The sequence below is a fragment of the Macaca mulatta genome, chromosome 4 (genome assembly GCF_049350105.2).
Source record: "Macaca mulatta isolate MMU2019108-1 chromosome 4, T2T-MMU8v2.0, whole genome shotgun sequence".
NCBI classification, from domain to species: domain Eukaryota; kingdom Metazoa; phylum Chordata; class Mammalia; order Primates; family Cercopithecidae; genus Macaca; species Macaca mulatta.
This window is the reverse complement of record NC_133409.1, coordinates 18237621-18261786: the sequence shown is the minus strand read 5'-3', so window position 1 is coordinate 18261786 and position 24166 is coordinate 18237621. Positions and strand designations below refer to the sequence as shown.

The window sequence follows — 24166 nt, the reverse complement described above, 5'->3', positions numbered from 1 at the left end:
CTGTATTTAGATATAGGCTCTTTAAAGAGCTAACTTAGTTAAAATAAGGTCACTAGGATGGGTGGCTCCTAACCCAATATGACTAGTATCCTTACAAGAAGAGATTATGACACGGATACACACAGAAGGAAGACCATGTGAAGACACAGGGAAAAAGACAGCCACCTACAGGCCGAGGAGAGAGCCCTTAGAAGAAACCGACCTTGCTGACATCGTGATCTTGGGCTTCTAACTTCCAGAATTGTGAGAAAATGAATTCCAGAATTGTGAGAAAACAACCTTGCTGACATCGTGATCTCGGGCTTGTAAATTCCAGAATTTTGAGAAAATGAATTGGTTCTGCCACTCAGTCTGTGGTACTTCGTCAAGGCAGCCCTAGCAAAACTCTTCCACCTTCTAATGATTTTTAGTCATCTCTGGAATAAAGCCCACAGGCTCTAAAAAGTTTCTAAGGCCTAGGATGATCTGACTGACTCTTGCCTCTGCTGCCTCAGCCTTAGACACTTCCTGCCTCTCTCCATTGCAGCCACACTAGTCTCTGTGCAGTTCCACATACATCATCCTCCTTCTTTTGGAGCCTCTGGATGTCCTGTTTCTTCGGCTTAGAATCCTCCTACCTGCTCATGCTACTTACTCACCTAGTCAGTAGCACCATCCTTCAAGTCTCAGCTTAAACATCGCTCCTTAGAGAAGCCATCCTTGTTCCCTTAGACTAGGGAACAAGGGAATCTGTGGTAATTCTGTGGTAATCTTCCACAGAAGTTTGTACTGGTACTTTAAAGCCCTTATGACCCTCCAGTCACTTGGTCAACATATCTCTTCTATGCAAGATTGTATCCTCCAGGTCTCAGTACCATTTCTGCTGGATCTGTGATATATTTGGTGCTCTATGTGTGTTTGAATGAAGCCTCAGAATGAACAGGTTAACAGTAGCCAGGATCATGACCATTCTGGCAGGAAAATGGACAGAACTGCTTTGGACACAGTGTTAGTAAGATTTCCCCTGATTATCAAAATTCAATTAGGTAGATTTTATAGCTTAAGTAATGAAGTGATTACCTCTAGAATAATCTGTTAGTAAGTCAGTTCAGTTTATGAGGCAAAGGTTATATTTTTATTTCCTCAGTCAACTTTAGAAAATGTTCAGAATTTTTTGACCAGATGTATAGTAGGTCTAATTCACTTTGGGATACAGATGAAATGATTATATGAAGGACTGATTTTATATTGTCACCTGGAATTTCTGATCTTTACAGAAACTGCCAAAGTGTGTTGGAGTTTGAGCCCCATCACAAGACATTTAGCAATGCATGTTATTGTGACTGGAAATTGGGTTTGCTGTTGCCCTTCATCTCTGCTTCATACAAGTGGGTGGAAGCCCTTTAAAAGAAGCACTCTGAAGTTTAAAGCTCTTTTCTTGTGCTGTCCAATGGGAGGTGCCAGTCTTATGAGGCACTAGCATGCAAGTGTGGTGGGTCCACTTTTTGTAGGGTAGCCCACGGCTGCTAGAAGAGGTACTTTGTAGCATGTGTGGACCTGGTTTTTGTGGCATGAAGAGAATGGGTGCAACACTGATAACTTGCCAAGTTTATGGTGCTTTTGTGATAAGTACAATGGTGCCATCTATTTGTGACTGATATTTTTTAATGGAGTTGACTGTTCCTGAGTGGTCCGAGGACAAAAAGAGTAATGTAGCTGAGCATCATTTGCACATTTATTTACATGTCAGGGCTTTTGTTCAAATTGTGACTGAAGTCTATTTGTAGAGTCAGGCATAACGAAGTAAACCTCATTGAGATTCACTTCAGGACATATCCAAACAAACAACATCTTCATTCTGAGCCCATCCAAATGTCCGTAATTTGGTAAATTACTCATTCTATTTGAATGCATTAGTCATCATTTATGAATGCCAGTGAAATTGAATGGACTTCCCTCAGAGCTCTATAGAACTTTTCCATCATGCTGCAAATGGCTGTTTTTAATTTTTTTCAAGACATATTTTTTTGGTACACTTTAAATTTCTGGTTCATATGCCAAATAAGCATTCAAAAAATAAAGAATCATGTCTAAATAGCTAAAAGGGTCTTTATAAAATGAGTTTTTTTTCTTTAGGTTTAAGTAGATTAAGGTCACATCACAGGATGTTAAAATGCATAAGCCTTCATAATCTTCAGGTTTAATCTTTACTATGAAGTACTTTGGGAATGTTAGTAATCTTCAACATAAACAGCTGTCAGGGGGAATCAAATTGTAAGTGTTTTAAGGAAGACAATGCCTCAAGTGCTAACTCCCTTGAATTTTTATTTTTTTGGAGTGATGAAAGCTTTTTATTGAGTATATTGATTAATAGCCAAGAAAGGTGGTGAACCTTAAACAGAAAGACCATATAGAAATTTTCTGATGCTTTGACATTTTATGTTCTCTTTAAAATCAAATGGTTCTAGTAATACAGCAAAGAGGGGAATATGACATTTTGACATTCATCAGGTATCTGCAGTACTTTTAAGTCACATCAGTTAAACTTTCCTGTCCCAACAAATGTTTCATCTGCTATATGGCAGCTATCAGTCTTTGTAATATATTGCAAATGCATGAAGAAGATGGAAGATAAGGAAAAGCTGACCCTTGAACTTCTGAGTGTATTTATGTAATTTCCTAAATTTTGAGTAACCTTGGCAAAAGAGATGTCATGAGTTCTTTTTTACATTTATTTAAGGCAATAGTATCTATAAATTATTATTACTCTAATGTCTAGGATTCTTTTAACTATAAAAAAGGAATGGTTCTTCTTAGGAAACGACCATTTTAACTATCTTTGAAAATTTCATAAATCAAAAGCTGATTTTTAAAATAAAGTGTTAACAAGTTGTTACAGGTTTAGTTTTCCAAAGATAAACTTTTGTCCTTCTTATTCTGTGTCCCAGAACCTTCCCTATTCTCTCCATTATCAATGCTGGTTTTTCTTTTTTTTTTTTCTTTTTCTTTTTTTTTTTTTTTTATTATACTTTAAGTTCTAGGGTACATGTGCATAGCATGCAGGTTTGTTACATATGTATACTTGGGCCACATTGGTGTGCTGCACCCATCAACTTGTTTTTCTAAGGGGAAAAAGCAGACTATTCTTTTAGACTCTCTATGCAAGATTTCTTGTTAGATTGATCCATTATATTTCAGCTGTGTACATGCTGCCCACCTTCTCCATGCATTCCTTGTATTTTAAATCCTACAGGGCTTTCTTTCAATACAGGAGATACATCTCCCTTTTAGTAATTCACACTTGAGGATGATTTGATTCATCAGTATGCATATACTTTGTGTTTTTAAGTGTGTGTATGTGTGGGTGTGCAGCAAATATTTATCAGTGTGCCATATTTCATCTTGAAATTGAAAGGCTAGATCATTCTTGGAAGGGAAATTATGCTTCCTCATGCAAGCATTTTTGCACGCTAATTCAAGGCCCAGAAAGAAAAGGCAATGAATAAAGTAGTTGTGGGCAAGTGGCTAGAGAGCACTTGCCTTGGCTTAGGGCGCCAGTGTCTATTCAGCTGCAGTCAACTGCAGCTATGCAAGAACAGTCCCAGTGTTGTTCGACCATCCAGGTTTACAAGAGTAGTCAGAAATTTGGATTTTCATTTTCAATTTCAAAATATTTAAATGTTAGTAATTAATTTTAATTAAAAACTGTGTGAGCTAAACAAAATAAGTTTATGGGTGCCCAGTGTGCCAGTTCTGTAAAACAGAGGGTATAGCTAAAAAAGAAAATGCTATACCACACTTTACTTACCAACTTTACTTAATAGCTACATAAAATATTTAGAAAAGAAATATAAATATAATATGCGCATTTAGATAACATGTTTGTTAGAAATATCTTGAGTAAGGGAAGAAATTTTCCATCCCTCTACCAATGCCATTGATGAGTCTCTGGTTCAGAAAACTGGTTCCATTCAATACCACCCACTTCCCCATCCCAACTCCCATTACAAGTATAGGGACTTAACACTTCCTCAATGCCTACCTCCTTGCTTGCTGTCCAGAGAAATACACATTTTTCATTTAAGGATGTCCTGGGATGCTATAAAAGTCAAGGAAGTTATTGAAGGACATTTTTAGATAATAGACAGCATCAGTCATGCTGGGCACATATGGAAGAAAGTGATGACAAAGAAGGGACCTCTCTGCCCAACAAGAGCAGGACCTTGGAAAGAATGGTCCTTTGTCTCTTTGGCCTTAATGTACAAGGAAAAACTGAGGACTGGACAGTTTACACATGGTCCCTCAGATGTTAGGCAGTGCCAGAGCACCAATGAGCATGAGGCTGAGTGATCTTCACCGGGAGCAGTCTATTGCTGCACACTCAGCTCCCATAATGAAAGGTTGAGAGTAAGACCCTTTGCAGAAATGTTCTTCATATCTATGTTGTTATCTCCTTTCAGATGTCTTCTCCACACCACCTCTCAACATCTCTGCTCTCACTATATTCCTTTCTGGTGGGAAGAAACTTCATTCTCTCACTTTGGATGTTTCTTCTCTGAATTTTTCTATGTCCTAAGTCATCCTCTCCATGTTCCTAAGTCCTGAGGATTTTGGAAATCACCTATGTAAGAGTCTCCTCTTCTCAACTTTACACTCTGTCACATTAATCTCTGAGGCAACAAACACATTGACTGAGCTTGAATGGAGAAAAGAAAAAAAAATCTAAACATCAAAATAAAAAAAATTGTTAACATCTCAAAAACTGTTATCCTACTGCACAAAGAAGTTTAATGCAATTTTAATTTTTATTTGTATTAATTTACAAATTTGGAATCACAGTCTTTTTTGGTCTACAAACAAAAGTCAGACATTCAAAATCAAAATTGCATACTCAAAATTTCTACTTGAGTGGATACATTTTCCATACTTCTTCCTTTTAGCCCCTTTAGAAGGAATGTGAAGGTAGCAGCCAGTCTTTGGTTGTGTGCCATTGCTTATGCAACCAAGGAAAAATACACCTGAGAATACATGGGATGCAGATTATTTTCTAACTTTAAGCATCATCTATTATTAAGAGTATCATAAAGTATCAAGCACTCTTCAACCAATGATTAATAAAGTCAGAGTGATTTGAATACTGTACCAGGACTGGCCATCATCTATAAAAGACTCTACATTTTTTTTTTTCCTTAAAAGGACACATTTAGACCTATTACTTTTCTGGCAAATGACTAGAAGTATATCTCCCCAAATGACAAAGGATATAGAGAAATGTGGGCCTATTTAGCTCTACTGTTTGTAAATTCTTGTCAGTGTTAAAAACAAAAAAAGAAATTCAATAAAATTCTCACCTCAGTCACTGTATCATCAAAGTCATTGAAACATTTTTTCGCCTGCCAGAAAAATCCTCTTAGGTGTTGTTGCCTGAAGTGCAAGGAGCTTTAAAAAATGAATAAAGGAGACTTAAAGAAAGTGTTTGCTGATGCCTTCAGGAACATTTTGGCAGGACTACAGGGAAACAAAGAATTTTGTTTTCAATTCTCATATCTTTGGTTATTCTTGCCTCTTTAGACCCCTTGTTAACATCTGAAACCATCATGATCCCTTTACCTTCCAAATTTCTCATCTTAAAATATCACTTCCTTCAAATGGCAAGACATTATTTGTATATTTCACATATATCAAGAATTTTAACATGCTATGTTGCATGGAATTATCATAATTATCTATTCGTTTACTCAAATTAGTGAGCATCTATCTATTATGGCAGATATTATATGCTAGGTTTTTTTTATATAAGAGAGCTGGAAGTAGAGGTAGGGGAACAGAATGTGCAAATATGATTATGATATGTTGTTATATGTATTGAAATAGATGTAAGGCATTTGCTTTGGCAGATCGTAAGAAGGGATTATGTAAGACTCCCAAAAAGAGATGATCTTTATACTCAGCCTTCAAGAGTAGGTGGAGACTGTAGGTAAAAACTGGGTATAAAATTCAGAAGAGGAGATCCCTACAAACCAAGAAGCAAGATAATTTCAGGTAGGAGAGAAGGAGCATAGTTGCTGGTGTCAAATTTAGTGCAGGGATTGAGAAATAGAAGAATTACAACGAATGATTGAGATTTAGCATCCTGTTTGATATTGGTGAGCCTGTGGCAGTTCTTTCAATATGTAGTGGGTCAGTAGACAGACTTTAGGATTTTGAGAATTAATTGGATTGTAAGGGGCCCTATGGCTTAATCTGGTTATGTATGGGATTTCTTGAATGAGAACCCTCAGCTAAATAGGTGAGTGTGGGTTAAACACAGCTACTTGTTCCATTCAGTGAGTCATGCCCTGGCACAGAGTCACTTACATCCAGAGAAATAGGCAATTTTTCTTAGGTTTTACAAAGCTGTTGATGAGTTAACAGAAGCCTGATGGCAGGTACTGTTTTCCATAATATGAACTGTGAAGAGGAGAAAGAGGATAATATCAGAGAGGTGTAAGATTTGTTTAATTTTTTTTAAGATCACCTGAACTTGAATATATTTAAAGGCTAGAGGCTAAGACATAGTAGAAATGGAAAGTTTAAAGAGACAAGTGAAAGTAAAATAAAATAATCAATGGAGAACCATGAGGACACAGAGGAGAATGGGATCTAGAAAGTTACAAAAATTAGACATAGATAGAAGCAGAGATTTCTCTTTTACTGACTTGGAGAGGAAAAGATAAGAATGGGAAAAGATGCAAATAAGCTTATGGGTGAAGGGAGATAGACATGAACTAAAAATAGGCAGAAATAAAACAAGAAAAGGATATACAAATGGCCAACAAACATGAAAAAAATGCTCAATATCACTAATCATCAGGGAAATACACATTAAAATCACAAGATACCACCTTACCCCAGTCAGAATAATGGCCATTATTAAAAAGTCAAAAAATTATAGGCAGCATGGATGTGGTGATAAGGAAATGCTTATACACTGTTGATGGGAATGTAAATTGGTGCAATTTCTGTAAGAAACAGCATGGAAATTTCTCAAAGAACTAAAAGTAGATCCACCATTCAATCCAGCAATCTCACTATTGGAAATCTACCCAAAGGAAAAGCAGTCAATATATTGACAAGCAATCAATATATCAAAAAGACAGCTGCACTTGTATATTTATTGCAGCACAATTTACAATTGCAAAGATATGGAACCAACCTAAATGCATGTTGATCGATGTGCGTGGATAACGGAAATGTAGCGCACACACACATACACACACACACACACACATACACACACACCCCCCATGGAATACTACTCAGCCATAAAAAATAATGAAGTAATGTCTTTTGCAGCAACTTGGATGGAGCTGGAGGCCATTATCCTAAGTGAAGTAACTCAGGAAGAGAAAACTAAATACTTCATGTTCTAACTTATAAGTGGGAGCTAAGCTATGCATATGCAAAGGCCTACAGAATGGTATAATGGACATTGAAGACTCAGAAGAGGAAAGAATGAGAAAGTGATGAGGGATGAGAAATTACCCCTTGGGTACAAAGTACACTATTTGGTACTAAATAAGTACACTAAAATTCCAAATTTTATCCCTGTACAATTCATCCATGTAACCAAAAACCACTTGTACCCCTAAAGCTATTGAAGTTGAATAAATAAATAAAACAAATGGTAGCCAAAATAAATTAATTATAAGTACTAAAAAGATAAATTTGCTAATTAAAAAACAGTAGATATGTTACTCCAAACTGGATACAAAGTGAGATAAGAAAGATAAATCCAGCAGTTTGTCCAGAAGGCAGTAAAACAGAGACATAGAGAGACAAAGTTTTAAAAAAGAGAAGAGAGGCTGGGCGTGGTGGCTCACGCCTGTAATCCCAGCACTTTGGGAGGCCGAGGTGGGAGGATCACAAGGACAGGAGATTGAGACCATCCTGGCTATCACAGTGAAACCCCATCTCTACTAAAAATACAAAAAATTAGCTGGGCATGGTGGCACACACCTGTAGTCCCAGCTACTCGGGAGGTTGAGGCAGGAGAATAGCTTGAACCCAGGAGGCAGAGATTGCAGTGAGCCAAGATCATGCCACCACACTCCAGCCTAGGCAACAAAGCGAGACTCCATATATATATATATATATATATATATATATATATATATATATATGAAGAGAAGCTACAATACACATATAGTAGAGTGAACAGGTCCACAGCTATCTAAAAGAAATTCTAGAAGGTAATAAAGGAAGTGGCTTATAAACAACAACAAGATGGAAAGGAAACAGGAAAGTTTTCTAGAATTGAGGGAAGATATTTAAATCAAAAGGTTCATAACAGCTGTCAAGCAGTTTGAATAAAAAATAGTGATTGTGATAGATCAGGAATAAAAATGAAATGTTCAAAGGTACAAGAGAGGATATACAGTTTGCCTATGGTAGTAGGTGGTATTATTTGCTTACAAATCTTCTTGCTTACCATTGCCGGGGTGAATGGTATATACTTCCCTGGATCCTTGATTTGGGGGTTGGCTCTGTGATTAGTTTTGGTCAAGGGCAAAATGACAATGTACAAGCTCCAAATCTGAAACCCTTTTGAGTTTGCACCTTTCATAAAGAGTATGTCCCAGCTAGGCTGATTCCTTTAACGTAGGTCCCAGGATAAAGACATGAAGAACATACCTGAACTCAACAGAAAGCTTAGAACCAGATTAGGCCCAAATAAGCCTGTCAAGGTCAGCTGTGCTGCAATCCATTTATAGATCTGTGAATATGAAATAAGCCATTGCTCTTTTAAGTCATGGAGATTTGGGGTTGTTTGTTATGTAACATTACTGGAACAGAAACCAGGTAAATTTACAAAGAAACTGTCATTAAAGGAACAATTGATTTCTCATCTGGGTTGACATAGTTGAAGTTGACAGAAGTTGAAGAAATAATATCTCACATAAATGACTGAAGCAGGTGGGATGGGGATTAAAAAGGCAGTATAGGAGCTATGGCAAATCGGAGGGCTCGCCTAAACATGTCATTTGAGCTTGTGGAGACACACACTCAGTTTTGTCAGATTGGCTAGTTTCTTAAAAGGAGAATTTGAAAACCTATATTTCTATGTATAGCCTGCTAATTTTAAAAAGTTGATGACATACTTGATTTTTGTCTCCTAACTTTTTGTGAACCAGCCTCACGTGTTCATAGGCTGCTTGTGTTTTGAGGGCCAGATATAGTTTTTCAACACCTACAGGATGGTTAGGGAGAAAGTAGATTTGCCCATCCTCTCTGACCTCACATTGCTCAGATGACCAAAGCCTCCTTCTGTGGCCAGAGCTCAGTTTTTGACTGGGGGCCAGGGATTGTACTGTTGGTTCAGCATTTGTGTTTTTCCTGCTCACCACCTTGCTCTAAACCATTTAGTTATCTTGTGTGCTCCCATACCTTTTCTTCACATTTAGCCATTTCTACTCAAATGTGTCTGTCAGCTTTTAAATCCAAACTTCAAGATGATCACAAAGATCTATAGAGTCTTTTCTTCTGCCTTGTTTTTTTTAAAAGGTTGATGGCAGTGAGGTTGTTCTCCTTTGGAGTATGTGTGGTTCATCACTGATACATCAGAATTCCTTTATGAGCTTAAAGGCAAAAAATGAATGTCCTTCAAGCTTCTTCCCTCAAATAAGGATGATCTTTTCAGTAGAATACATAGTCCAAATATTCTCTGCAAATTGTCCTTCAATGGGAAAATCTGGTATTATTTAACAAAACACATGAAACCAATATTCTTTTTGGTATTCAGTGACTATTGTATTGAATGTCATATAATGTAGTTTTAGTTGATATTTTGATAAATTATTATTCTTTTTGTTTTTGCTCTTCTTAGTAAGTTTTCAACATTAATACATGAGGTTTGTCTCCATATTTAGGGCTGTGCCGTTAACACAATACCAAGATCACAATCAGAAACAATTTATATGTATTCTTTACTAACACAGGGGCTTATCAGAACAGGTTCCATAGGTTGCCAAGAAATGTCAGCCTATTATACAATAGAAAGTCAATTTACTTTTAAGTAAAAGTACTTTTAAGACAATCCCTTCTTGAAGGATTTCTTAATCAGATTATGTGTATATACAGAAAGCAAAGAGAAAAACAAAGGCACTGACCTTAATGATCTAGCTTTACAATTTTTTGTTGTTGCTATATTAAGATAATTTCAGTCAAAGTGATATTGAAAGACCTCAGTTATCTAGTTTGTTTTATCTTGTTTTTTTTTTTTTTTGGCAATTTACTTTGTGCATCATGACACGCCCAGTATCAGGAAACAGAATGGAAAGTACAGTTCTTATTCTAGGTAGGTGGTGGGACACCTAGGGGATTCTTACAGTCGGTACATGAGCATTTTTATTTTTTTTTACAATAAAAAGGAAAGATTGTTAAAAATTATGATTATCTGGCCAAAACTTCTTTCAGGTTTAACATTGCCTACATTGTAAAGCCTGCCATTACTCTATCTGCAGAATAAAACCTATATGAACCATGAACATTAATAGGTAGAAATTAACTCGAGCAAGAATGTTTTCTATTTTATTTAGCATTCACAACCAAAACAGGGCTTTTTGATGACTACAATCAACTGCCTTCATGCTTGAGTCTAAGCTTCCTAAATCAGAAAGTGCCAGAAATTACACTTTGAACCTCCAAATAGTGTGAGTTGAACAGAAGTGTATTTTTGGATACCAAATGTGCTCTCATATCCTTCCAACTCTGAAAAATCAAACAAGCAGGAATTTCATTATCTGGGTGTCCAGTCTTTATCCCTCACAACTGACCCTGTCTTCCTGTGACCTTCTTCCACAGCACCAGACAGAGCCATAACTGTTTCCCAGTGTTCTTTTCCATTGCACCACCACCCCCTCTATCTCCTCCTCTCCCTGTCCCCTCCCAACAGAGAAATGCTTCAACAGAAGGGAGAGAAAACTCAAAGAATCCCCCTTTACTAACTAGAACTAAGATGAATTGTGTCAGAGTTCAGAGCCCCGTTGTTGCTTTGGCATGAAATCACGGCCCTTGGTTTCTGCCAAGGCGGGTGTCAGCTGGTGAATTATAACACTGGCAGACAGGACTGAGATAAGCAAAAAATACAATGACAGCTGCTACACAGAACTATTCTTTCTGGCCTGGTGAATACAAAAATACATTGTGTAAATAAAGACAGACAGCTTCATTATGCAATTGTCTGCTACTGTGTCACTGCTAAAGAACAAGTATTGATTTTGGAAAATATATCCAGACTCTTCAAGCTAATATGCTCTTGCTTTCGCAATATATGTGGCATTAAGGAAAGAAATAATCTAATCTAACTTCCTCACATTAGAGCTGAACCGAGCTGAACCAATATGTAAATTTAGTATAATATCTCCCTACATTAGACATTTAAAATATAGCTTTTTAAAAAATGACCATTTCACATGCAAGTCTTCAATTCTATTATTTTAATGTAAAACTCTAGAGCTTGGACTGCATTTTCATGAGTTATAATGTAAGTGGGTGTATTAATCTGTTCAGGCTGCCATAACAAAATACCATAGACAGGGTGACTTAAAGAGCAGAAATCTATTTTCTCACAGTTCTTTTGGCTAGAAGTTGCAGGTAAAGGTCTGGCAGGGTCAGTTCCTGGTAAGTGCTCTCTTACTGGCTTGTAGATGGCTGCCTTCTTGCTGTGTGCTCAGATGGCAGAGACAGCAAGAGTGAGCACGTTGGAATCTCTTTTTATAAAGACATTAATACTATTGGATCAGGCCCCTACCCTTGTGACCTCGTTTAACCTTAAACTTCCTTAAAGGCCCCATCTAAAAATGCAGCCACACTGAGGGCAGGGAGGAGTTGGGATTTCCATATGTGAATTTTGGGGAATATACAACATTCAGCCTGTAACAGTGACTTGGGCAAACTTGATTTTTGTTATAAATAAACTACTTGATGAACCTATTTACCTTTTGATTGGTGATTTCTAATACACTAAATAGTGTTTTCAGAAATATATCATTTAGTGACTATTTTGTTCTCATTTAGCAACCAACACTAGGAATTGAGCAGGAGAAGCAAGGAATGTTTAGAGTGAAACAGTCTTCAAAGCAAGGTACACGAACACTTGTGGGTTCCTGAGAGCTATTCTGCAAGGTCAATTCTGTTTTTAGAATAACCCTAGAGTTGTTATTTGCATTTTTGACTATACTGACATTTGCACTGATGGCACACAAAAAAAATAGTGATAAAATTGTTGGCACCTTAACATGAATTGAGGCAGTGACACCAACTGCTCTAGTAGTCATTATATTACTTACCGTCATGTACTTGCAGTTTATATAAATATATATATATGCATATAGACACATATATCTACACACACATACATATACACACAGACATACACATGTCACCGAAAATTGCTCTTGATGAAAAAGTAAAATGTATATTAGATTTTTACTGTTGATCACCCATCTCTTTAATATTGTGTGTCCTAAAATGAGAAATAAGCATAAAACACTTGCTGCATGCTGAAGTAGGATGGTCGATGGTGATCTGGAGGAAAATAATTTGTGTGATTGTTTGAGTTGCAAGCTGAACTGACCACTTTTTTGTTGGAACACTATTTTTACTTTAAAGAGCAACTAACAGACACTTTATAGTACTCAAACTTGAGTATTTGGCAGACATTTTCTTGACAGTGAATAAAGTGAGCATGTCACTTCAAGAAAAACAACTGATGGAATTTTTTCCAATGATAAAATTTGAGCTTTCAAGTGAAAACTTGAATTTTGGAAAACTTGTAACTATCATTGTAGCTTGAAGGTCAGAAGAGACTTCAGTGATCTTAATAGACGTGAATTTTAAAATCATATGTAATGTATCCACATTTAGAAGTGGCATAACTCAGTTTATTTGTCTATTCTTGCATTGCTATAAAGAAATACCTGAGACTGGGTAATTTATAAAGGAATGAAGTTTAATTGGTTCATAGTTCTGTGGCTGTACAAGAAGCATGGCATGGGCATTGACTCAGCTTTTGGTGAGGCCTCAGGAAGCTTACAATCATGGCAGAAGGCAAAGGGAGAGCAGGTGGTCACATGGTAAAGAGCAGGAGCAAGAGAGAGAAGGGGGAGGTCCTAAGTTCTTTTAAACAATCAGATATCACCTGAACTAACAGAGGGAGAACTCACTCACCATCAAGGGTGTGGTGCTAAGTGATTCATGGGGGAACTTCCCCCAAGATCCAATATCTCCCACCAGGCCCCACCTACATTTAAACATGAGATTTGGAGGTAGGAATACCCAAACTGTATCACTCAGTGAAACAATATTTTCCACGTAAGCAATGGTTGACAGTACAAAGTCATTCATGAGTAAAGGAGTTCTTCAATGTGCAATATAGACCAATAGATTTAAAACCAACATGGTACAAAAAAAATTCACTGATACAGTTGTTTACATTCCATTGGCACTAACTACCCTTGGTTGAGCTTTTGTAGATATCAAAGATTAATATCTACAGTTACCTGAAAAGGCTATTGAATTTCTCCTCTCCTATCCATCTACATGTTTATGCGAGGCTGGATTTTCTTCATATACTTTACCCTAAATAATGTATTTCAACAGATTTAGCAGAGGCTGATCTGAGAATCCAGCTGTCTTCTGTTAAGCCAGACATTAAAGTTGGCAAATATGTAAACCAATGTCACTCTTACTAGTAATTAGTTTTTCAGACAAATGTAGTTGTAAAAAAATAAAATGTCTGTTAGCATATGTGTTTATTATTTTCTATGAATTAATAAATAATATCATTTAAAAATTTTGTTTTGTAATAAACCTTGAGAGAGATAGCCCACACAAACACAAGTTGTTTTGGATCCTCAATAGTTTTTAACAGTGTAAAGAATAGGAGAACCAGTGCTATATAGGGAAGACGAGAGCATTTGGCAAACTGGAAACCTTTGGCTTTTTAATGTAACTTTTGCTAGTTATGGTGTGATTTGGGGCAAGTGACATAACTCTGAGTCATAGTTATACCACTTATGAAATAGAGATAGTAAAGTCTACTGCACATGGTTTTTGTGAAGATTTATTTGATGAGACCATACATATAAAAGCCCTTTATAAACTGTAAAGTGCTGCATGATGTCACACTTGAAGATGCTACACTATCTTCAAGGCTTACTTCAGACCCTAATAAAGCAATTCCAGCCAATCCCTTCCTGTCCCAAATTTGGAAATATCTCTTTTCTGACTCTGCATATGAATTTTGTGTGTTTACATATGTTTCTACTGGTACACTTGCTTTTATACTTATTTAATCTCAGGCCACTCCTCTTGGACCATAAGCTTCCCCAGCAAAGGGATTTTGTATTCACCTTTGTATTCTTTGCAGACAGTATTAATCATAGGAGGTATTTAATACATTTGCATTGAATAGAATATAACTAATGAATATCCCCAAATCTTTTTTATTTATTTATTTATTTTTATTTATTTTTTTTTTTGAGACAGAGTCTTGCTCTGTCACCCAGGCTGGAGTGCAGTGGCACAATCTCAACTCACTGCAACCTCCACCTCCCGTTCAAACGATTCTCCTGCCTCAGCCTCCCAAGTAACTGGGACTACAGGCACACACCGCCACGCCTGGCTAAGTTTTTGTGTTTTAGTAGAGAAGGAGTTTCACCATGTTGCCCAGACTAGTCTCAAATTCCTGAGCTCAAGCAATCTGCCTGCCTTGGCCTCCCAAACTCACAAACGTGAGCTACCATGCCTGGCCCCCAAATCTTTTTTATGTGGTGAGAATACATTTTTTAATAAGGGACAAGGTGGCATATGAGGCTCAAATTCTTTAGAAGGCTAAAACCAATTCTTCTAACATGTATTGTAGGGGGAACATCAAAAGATAACTATACATCTGTGATATTCCTGTTGCAATAGGTCATCATTGCCCTTTTCTCTTATCTCCCTCATAACTCCCTGTCACTGGTGATACAAATGTCATACAGAGCTTTGTTCCAAACCTGTGTTTCCATGGGCAATGCCATGAGTTAATTCAATATATTTAATTAAAAACTTTATTTAAACTGTTTGCAGTCCATTTAGGAAGGCCTATTTTGCTTTTGCTTTCTGGTTTTCCCTTTTCAGGAATTAGCTCATGTCTGCGGAAATTATGAAATTATTTTTTCAGAGGGATCCCTTACCTTTAACTTGTGCTTAAAGTTGTCAGCTAGAGGAGATAACTGCTATGGTTTGCTTGTGTCCCCAACCAAATCTCATCTTGAATTCTCACATATTGTGGGAGAGACCTAATGAAAGGTAATTGAATCACGGGGGCAGGTCTTTCTCATACCGTTCTCACGATAGCGAGTAAGTCTCATGAGATCTAATGGTTGTTATCAGGGGAAGTTTTTCTGTACAAGCTCTCTTTGCCTGTTGCTATCCATATAAGATGTGACTTGCTCCTCCTTGTCTTCCGTTATGATTCCTAGCCAAGTGGAACTGTAAGTCCAATAAACTTCTTTCATTTTTAAATTGCCCAGTCTTAGGTATGTCTCATCAGCAGCATGAAAACAGACTAATAGAATACCCATATTGGTTCCTTGTCCCTTTTGATAAGTTGCAAATGTGGAAACACAATGACTAGCAAGAATCTTCAGCAGTCATAGCAACATTCCATATCTGTGCTGTCCAGTACAATAGCCAATAGGCAAAAGCAGTGTTTGAGCACATTTAATGTGACTAGTGCAACTGAGGAACTTAATTTTCTTTAGCTTAATTAATTTAAGCTTAAATTTAAATAACTACACGTGGCTAGTGGCCACTGTATTTGACAGTGCTGGTATAGAGTGTGAGTCAAGAAGACTTTACCTATTTGGGGCAAGTGGCCCATGAAATGATAAATTGAGGGTCATAATCTAAAAGTAACTAAAGTCACTCTTTTTCCTTTAAGAAACATAAAAGATAAAATTTCTTTTATTTTTAAATTAAAAGAACAAGGACAAATTTATGGTGAAAGATAAACAATAGGGAAAATGGAAACACAAATGCAGATATACACAATGACCACACAAAACTGAGAACTGAAGGAAAGGAAAAGGTAGACAGGAAATGAAACTCTTGGGGCTCTGAGGAGTTAATTGGGTAAACGTTTACCTTATCCTGTGTTTCATTTAGATTGTGTCTTCAGATTATTAGCATTTCTAATATTGCTCTTTTCTCTTCTGGCTATTTACTGCTTGTAGTTATTTAGTTTTTATTTAATCAAATTTAAAGAGGACTGCTGCTTCCTAAACTAATTCTAGAATTTCACTAAGATAAAATTATTCACTGTGTTGCTGCAATAATGTCCTAAAATAATGTTATTCCTAGGGGTGCATGAAAGAAAGCCAGCAACAAGTACAGATGTATCAGAAACATGAACAAAGAAAGTATCAGAACAATAGTATTCTTATTAGTTGAGAAAGAGAAAAAAAATACTGTTTTAAGTTTTATGGAAAACTCTGATGTATATTAGAGAATCTTCTAATCTTACTTGATCTCATCCTTTTGGTAAACGATCTATGAAGCTGTAAAGTTTAAGATGTTGATACCTGGGAAATACACTATGTTTAGTAAAGGTCATTAAGTTCTGTAAAAAAGTAAACAGATTTTGCTCTTTAGTGATCTTTAGACGGTGAATACTATTGATTTAGCTACATCTGCAAAAGCAGGTGGTAGGCCTAATGATCACTTTAACAATAAATCAGAATCACAATATTACTGTAAAAACTGATAATGTTCTTGAAGACCACCTCTAAGGTCAAAAAGGTAGTAAATGGAAATCTTGCACACAATCTCAGCTACTTAGAGCACATAGTTAAAAATGGAAGAAACTTAATTTATCTTACTTCTAAGAATACTTCTTCTTGAACTTTTTCAACATTCCCATAACCCCTTGAGCTGTGATAAATTATAATATTGCCATAATTTCACTACAATTAAAAAAACTCAGTATAAAGGAACTTAGAAGTAAGTTTCATTATATCTTTAGTCTAAAAAGGCAGCGTTTCTTAAACTAATGATCTGAGAACTTTGTGAAATCCATTTAAGAGCCTCAAGACCTGTGTTTATTTCATTTAAATTGGATACAGCAGACAAGAGTCCTTCGCATAGAGTAAGAGTAAATATTATATTGTGAAATTTTGTTTCATTTAGATAAATATATATTTATTTGCTTATTGGTTATGTTGTACCACTCTTTTCTATTGTGGATTACCTTGCCAAACACTCTTCTAACTAAATATCCAATTGATTTAGTGCTAGTTCAAAACAGGCTAGACTTTCTACACACTGAAGCATGCTTTTTATTTATGGAAGTAGACACAAAATTTTAACATTCATATAAATTTCCTTATTGGTAGTTTTGGTTCAAAAGATAGTGAAGTGATTAGGATTTATTGAATTGAATACACAAATAAATATAGGGGACATCTGAATATTTGTCACTTGAGTTCTGTTTGTCACTCAAGTTCTGTAGTTAATTGGTGCTGGGCACTCTGCTGGCCTGTTTTTGTCTTGAAATACGGAATTCAATTCTGGGATTTTTTCTTTTTTTTTTTTTTTAAATTACCAAAGAAGTAGCTTGGTAATTTTCCTCCTCTGTTTCTTTTGTTTTCTCTTTCTGGAACTTCTTTTATTGGGGTTCGCCCTTAGTAGACTAATCATCTAATTTTTCATGTTGTTGCCTTTTGGTCTACCTTCTGAAAGATTTCTTCATTGTTATAACCCAAACCTTCATTTGGGTATATATATTTTAACCGCACTTTTAATATCCAAGAGCTCCTACCCTCCTTTCCACCCCCTTTTTCATACATATTCCTTTATTTATGGCATCATGTTTCATTGTAGATATGTCTTCTCTTCTTTCTAATGTATACTTTTTTATTTTTTGGAGATGAAGTCTCACTCTGTCACCTAGGCTGGAGTGCGGTGGCACAATCTCTCAGCTCACCGCAAGCTCTGCCTCCCAGATTCAAATGATTCTCCTGCTTCAGCCTCCCGAGTAGGTGGGATTACAGGCGCATGCCACCATATGCGGCTGATTTTTGTATTTTTAGTACAAATGGGGTTTCACCATGTTGGTGAGGCTGGCCTAGAACTCCTGACCTCAGGTGATCCAACTGCCTCAGCCTCCCAAAGTGCTGGGATTACAGGCGTGAGCCACTGCGCCCAGCCTACTGTGTGCTTTTTAATAATTATTGGATATCTCATTTTATCATGGATTTTCTGCATCTCAAAATATCATGTGACTTTTACACCTTATCCTTTTATGTGGCAAATTAAAAGGATTGATTTTCAAATTTCAAATCAACTTGAAGCTGCATTCTTGAAGTAAATCCATTAGATCATGACAGATTATCATTCCTATATATTGCTGTACTTTGCTAATATTTTCTTTATGATTTTCACATATATGTTCATGAAGGTGATTGCTCTGTCATTTTCCTTTCTTATACTGTCCTTGTCAGTTTTTGGTATCAAGTTTTTCTGGTTTTAAAAAAATACGTCAGTAAGTATTTCCTTTTTCTGATCTCTAGAAAAATTTGTGTGAGATTTATTTTATATTTTTCTTAAATGTTCGGTAGAAATGAATTGTAATACCATCTGAATCCTTGAATTTTGGGGGGAAGGTTATTAATTACAGATTTTAAGAACTGACATAGCAGTATTCATGCATTTTATTATTTCTTATACTAATGTTGGTTATTTGTGTTTTTCCAGAAATTTGTCCATTTCATCTATTTTTTAAATGTATTGGGCTGAAGTTGTTTCTAGTGTACTCTTATTTACTAGTAAACAATGCTATAATCTGCAGTGATATCCCCCTTTGTATTCCCAGTATTGATGATTTGTGTTTTTCTCTTTCTCTTTTTTGTCTTTACTATTCCCATCCTAATCTCATGTTTATCAATTTCTTTTAGTTGTTTCAAACATATTGTGTGTTTTATTTTGTTTTATTAATTTTTACTGGCATTATTATTTCCTTCCATATAGTTTCTTTGAATTTAGTCTCGCTCTGTCACTCAGGCTGGAGTGCAGTGGCGTGACCTTGGCTTACTGCGACCTCTGCCTCCCAGGCTCAGCCTTCCAAGTAACTGGGACTACAGGTGCACGCCACAACAGCCGGCTAATTTTTATATTTTTCACAGAGATGGGGTTTCACCATTTTGCCCAGGCTGGTGTTGAACTCCAGAACTCAGGTGATCCACTGCCTTGGCTTCTCAAAGTGCTGGAATTACAGTTATGAGCCACAGTTCCCGACCTACTTATATAATTTCTTGAGGTAGAGACTTTGATCTTTAGTATTCATTCACTTTTAATATATGCTTATACTTAATATGTTTAACTATAAGTATATATTAAATATAAACATATATTTTAATATTTTAATGTATGTTTATACTTAATTCTATAAACTTTTCTTTAAGCAGGGCTTAAGCTGCATTCCATAAATTTGATGTCATAATTTCATTAGCATTTAGGTCAAAATAAATTCTAACTTCCATTGTAATTTCTTCATTCCCTCAGTTATTTAGGTATATATATTTTCATTTTCAAGCATTTGTGGGCATTTTTATTCATCCTTTTTGTTTATTTTTAGCCTTATTTTCCTGCTCTCCATTTTCAGCTAGCTAGTGAAATGCTCTTAAGTCAGAAGGTATCCTCTTAGAAACAAACCGCAAGCCAGATATATACCAAGGCTGAGAACTGCAGCCCGAATTCCTCTGAGACTAAATTAATAAAAGAGTGATGCCAGGGATCAAGGAAAAATAATTTTAAGAAAAAGTTTCATGAACTGACACTATTATTTAAATAAAACTTTTGCAGATTCAACATTTTATTGCATTTTTATTACTACCTTAAAAACATTTATTGCAATGACCATATTTTATTTTTCAGGCTGTGTTAGAGCAATGTCAAGGACCAGGTATAAGATTTATTGTAATAAATAAAAGTTACTTAAAGCATCTATATGCCATTTAGACCTATAGTTCTTTTACTGATTTTTAAAATATAGATAAAATTATAATGTTAATTTAGAGGAACTAAGTCACAGTCCAAGAGATTTACCAATAAACATGAAAACATTTTAAAAAATACAAAGCAGGATGTGGACTATTGTTCTCTATTTCTAGCTTTAGCACTAGGATGGAAATCTGTAGCATTCTTCCCTTACAATAATCTTAGTTTTATTCTTTTATGTTTCAGCAATTCTTTATTTCTTCTCCCAGGAGCAAACAAGACTCAAGGTCTACAGTTGCCTCCCTCTGCCCTTGGACAAGTGAAAATCATTGTCATTGGACAATTATAAAAACATGTACCTTCCTAAGTCAATCAAGGGGGCATATGGCATGAATATTCATAATTTATTGAGAAGTCCTAATTTAAAAATTGTATTAAATGAATACTTTCTGTGAGAAAATTGCAAGCAGTTTTGTGAGAGGGAATTTTAAAATCTGATAAGATTATGTGGTTCAAAATATCTTATAAAGAATTAAAAGATGAAAATTAAATTAATAGATGTCATAGAAAAAAGCTACTAAATATAGCAAAATTTGTTAAATTATTAATATAAGGAAGAACAAAATATAGAGATTTTTTCTTTCAATTACATATATATTATTTTTTTTACGGTTCTATGAATTCATTTTTGTTGGGTAAAATATGCATACAAAAATTACCATCTTTACCATTTTTAATTGTACAGATCAGTAGTAATAAATATACTTATATTATTTTTTCCCTTTCATCTTCCCATCCTCTCTATCTTTCCAAGTCTTCCCACCACTCTACTCTTTATCTTCATAAGATCCACTTTTTACCTCTCATGTATGAGTGAGAACATGCGATGTTTGTCTTTCTGTGCTTGGCTTATTTCACTTAACATAATGGCTGTCAACTTACGTAATCATTCAAATGACCGTGAAGTTAAGTGAAATAGGGATTTTTAAATTCATAATAAGATGATGTACAAAATGGAAATATATTAATTACAACCAAAATTAAATCAAAATGTGAAATGTAAATTTCAAATAAGTTACAATTATTGATGTATTTCAAATTTCAAAATAAAGTGGAGAAGATCTCACATATTATTAGTTTTACTTTCAGAAAACGCAAAAAAGAAGAGACTACTATAATCTTCCATATGTAATTTAAGGAATTTATATATTAAGAATCAGCCTCATAAAAATATGAAATGACTTTTGTAAATGTAAATGACTTACTCTGATTTCAAAATTTACCATTGTCAAATAGAGCATAGATTGGATTATAAAATTAAGATTTCAAAGGGTTTAAAAATTATCATAGATTTATAAAATAATTTTTTCCCTTACACTTCTGCTTTGATAATCTTTCTTTTAACCTCTTTTTTTGAACATGTGCCATGGTCTAAGCCTAATTTAAAATATCACTCTTTTAGAGCATAGGAAGTCTGTTTAAAATAAGTGTTTTCATTAATATTTGTAGTAAGTGAACATTCTTTCTAAAGTAGTAGTAATGGTTGGGCAGTCATAGTTTGTAAGCAACAATGAGGATATAACTTTGTATAGTATTTGTATAGTATTGGTAAAGCATCCTTAAGAAAATAACTGGTTATCCAGACTTGTAATCTAGGACAGTGCTTATCATTTAGTAGTAATCAGGTATTTGATATGTGCTATGTAGTGTAACAAGCTGCTTACATGCAGAGTTTCATTTAATGTTAATAAATAACCTATAAATAATTATTTGACTCCTTTAGTGGATAAGAAAGCTAAGAACTAGAGAGGTTAAGCATTGGCCCAAGGTCAATTGAATAATACTGATATTTGAATCCAATAAATTTGATTAAAATGCTCTCTTTTAATGTATTATTTTAAAAATACACAATAATTAATAAATATTATCAATCTCTATTACTTAGACAAATGACCTGATGAACTATGATATCTTTCATGTGAAAGATAATTATAGCTCTTTGATTGCCACTTAGAGCTTTCTGATGTTTGAGATGGTCTTGAATTTGGAATAGGAGATTCCAAAATCTATTGATTCTAGGAGACACCACTGGGAACAAATAGTAACAAGCTATTCTTGTTCTCCAAATACCCTCCCTTATAGAAACTGTGCTAACTTTAAATATTGTTCTGGTTAATTTTGTTGACACCCAAAGAAGCAATGATCCAATAGGAATGAACAATAGATTTCTACTCTTGGAACTATACCTTCACCTCAACATCCAGATTTAACTGTTGAGGCAAATTTTAAACATAGTTACATGACAAATGTGCAGGTGATACAAATAATTAAAACTGGTTGTTTTTAAGTGCAAGGGTGCTCTTAATGCAAACATAGTTTTATTTTTAAATACTACACAAACCTTAGAAACGTAACCTTCTTTTCTTGTGTGAATTTCATATTCAAATACCTGCTATTTCCTGGGAGTTTTAGACAAAGAGTTTCACTTTTATAGCCAAGGCTGCTATTCCAACTCCTTTCTAAACAGATGTAAGCTGTATTTTTGTGTGTTCAGGGGAATAATTGGTCCCCAGTTAGGTAAGGCTGATGGAAGAAAATCATATCCCACCCAGAAAAATGTTTCCTTACTGCTTTCAGCAATCCATTTTACAATTAACAGAAAATTGCTAAAATTGTGGTGGCAAGTTTAACTTACTAGCAGAATATGGTCAAAAAGGATTGTGGAATTCGTATAGGAATTTTTTTTTTTAAATGTCATGATTGTATAATTTTAACTGGCTTTCTGATAAAGGAAAGGAATTCCCTTCTGAAGCATGAAACAAAATGTCTATTAACAAGCACCCCATAGGATTGTTTCTTTGCAATCGCTGTGTTTTTGTGGCAGTGAGAGATAAAAATTAATGTTCTTGGCTTTTGTTGTTGTTGTTGCTTATAGCAAAAACTGATGACATTCATGCATGATCTTTATACTATGTCAGTGTATTAGAATATCCATGAATAAGTGAGTTTATTATAAAGCTTATATCTCTTCTAACTAAATTGGAGACAGGAGATGTAATCATCTCATGCATTTTATTGCTATTGTAGTCTCACGTGATAACGCATTGTGGAATGTAGCTCACATGAGGACTTTATATAGTTTCTTCCAAATTTATTCAGTTCATCTTTGCTCTAGGATTTACACTGCCGTGGGTATTATTCTTAAACATCTTTACTTCATTGTATTCCCAATCCATCTCCAATTTTATTTTCTTCTCAATCTCCTCATGAAATAATGCCAAAACAAAGCAAACAGCTTAAAAAGGATATTACTTGTGAGTGATTTTGTTGTTGTTATAATAAATGAGTTGTTTCTCCATCAATTTGAGGCTATCTCTAACAGAAGAGTTACAGTAATTTAAATGATTATGATGATGTAATTGTATCTGTTCTTTGCTTTACTTTTTCAAGAGCCAAACACAGTCAGAGTCAACAGACTTTGCTTCTAATATTTACTAACATCTTAAAATTAGTCCTTAGAGTGCCATAGCATTTTCTCTAAACAAATTACATTTTGTCCAGGTAGAAACAGGTCACTCTAAGTCTCTGTATTTTATAATGTAAGAGATCCTAGAGCTCATCTAGATCAAAGTGTTTATTTCAAAATTAGGAAAGCAGAGGAGGCCAGAGACCTGTGTGCGGTGACTTGCTCAAGGGCTCTTAAACATGTGGCAAGTCTGAAGAATCAACTTAGGCTTAGACTCCCAGTCCAGAACCCTGAACATTACGCTGTCTTCACTATGTGAAGGCACATTTATGTCCCAGATATACGTAAATATACTTCGTGATTCTCTGTGTCTCTAAAGGTACAGCTATTGGTGCAAGATCAAAGCAAGTGGTTAAATGGGGAAAAGCATAGAATTTGACTGGTATTTTAAAGGTACAAATACAGGATCATACATGACAAGTGAAAGTTATTTTAAGCCATGAAGGTCATAATGAGTTCATGTTCTGTCAATAAATTTGAACAAGCTGCAAGGTAGAGAAAGTATATACCAAGGAAGTTGTGCTGAAAATAAACAAAATACAATATTTACATAAAAGAGATGGCCCAATGTCACCTTTGATGAAAATATTTGAATTATGTGCTTTATTCTGCAAACAAATAATTGAAATAATTCATAAGGTA

The 24166-nt window shown here is 35.2% G+C and overlaps 1 long non-coding RNA gene across 1 annotated transcript in view; it reads left to right on the top strand.

Annotated features, from left to right (window-relative positions):
* LOC114677466 (uncharacterized) overlaps window positions 1-24166 on the top strand; it is a 59813-nt gene that overhangs the window by 18929 nt on the left and 16718 nt on the right. The window lies entirely within an intron of this gene.